At 26.3% G+C, this 1,183-nt stretch overlaps 1 long non-coding RNA gene across 1 annotated transcript; it reads left to right on the forward strand.

Moving 5' to 3' along the window:
* Positions 1-7: 7 nt before the first annotated feature.
* LOC105460534 lies at positions 8-386 on the forward strand. Its single transcript, XR_975844.1, has 2 exons — positions 8-162; positions 239-386. It is a non-coding gene; the product is annotated as an uncharacterized LOC105460534 (long non-coding RNA).
* The last annotated feature ends 797 nt before the right edge of the window (positions 387-1,183 follow it).

Below are 1,183 nucleotides of genomic sequence, written 5' to 3' on the forward strand. Positions count from 1 at the left end.
GTCATTTCTATCATTGGCTTTTGCCNTAATCTCTATTATGGCAATCATTCACGCATGTGAAGCAGATGCCATCTCCGAAGCTGACGCATCTGTGGGCGGATTTGGGGGATAATAATTTCTTATTTTTAGTTTAAGGAATTTACGAAATGCGTACTCGACATGGTAAGTTCGCAAACTGTATAAACTGTACGAATTGACAATTGTCATAATTATTAATATAAACGTATCTTTTATTTAGGCAAATTAAATAGCTGCATTTTTCGTGAAATGAAATTTAAATGAAGTAACGAAAAAACTGGGAAAAAGCTTACAATATAAATGTGACAATACAAAAAACGGATAAATGCTATTATAATCTTTTAAACAAAAATGTGAATTATATTTATATGTCTCGATTGTATTATATTTGGTTTTATAATTTGCAATAACAAATAAACAACAAGCTTGTATCAGCAGTATAAAATTTTATTTTCTGAAATTTCATAATATTTTATTTTTATAGTAGTTTATCCTTTTGTACTTACAATTAGAATGTCCATTTTGTAATATATTTAATTAATTTTATTTATATTTTAAAATAATGCTTTTTTCATATGACAATTACATTAAATTTTTCAGCAATAATAGAAGTACTTTAAACATACATTTTCGAAACTTTCTAACTTTTTAACCAACTTTTTGTTTACTTTCACTTTTTTAAAAAACATTGTTTTTATGCTTAATAGACATACCCTAACAAAAACTCTTTTTTTTTAAAAAACTACGCCAAGTATTTAAAAAAGTATCGTACATTATATCTTTCCTAAACTAAAAATATTATTTTAACAAATAAAAGTTGTCCAAAAACAAATATAAGATTATATTAGTTGCCAAGTATTTGATTAGATATAGAGGCAAAAATATTTTTTTAATAAACTGTTTAACCATCCAAAAGTATATGCAGCAAAAGTTTAATGCCATTGTTTTTTCAAATATTTTTAAGTTTCATAAAACAGGCTTAAAGTGACTAAAATGACCAATGGGATCACAGTGAAGCAAAAACTTAGCGTGCCCGGATTGCATTATTTAATTGATAAGATATAATATATAAAATGCGGGCACGCCAAGTTTTTGCTTCACTGTGATCCCATTGGTCATTTTAATCACTTTAAGCCTGTTTTATGACTGTCTCTTATACACATCT

This window comes from Wasmannia auropunctata, unplaced genomic scaffold, assembly GCF_000956235.1.
Source record: "Wasmannia auropunctata unplaced genomic scaffold, wasmannia.A_1.0 LD320052.1, whole genome shotgun sequence".
Lineage (NCBI taxonomy): Eukaryota > Metazoa > Arthropoda > Insecta > Hymenoptera > Formicidae > Wasmannia > Wasmannia auropunctata.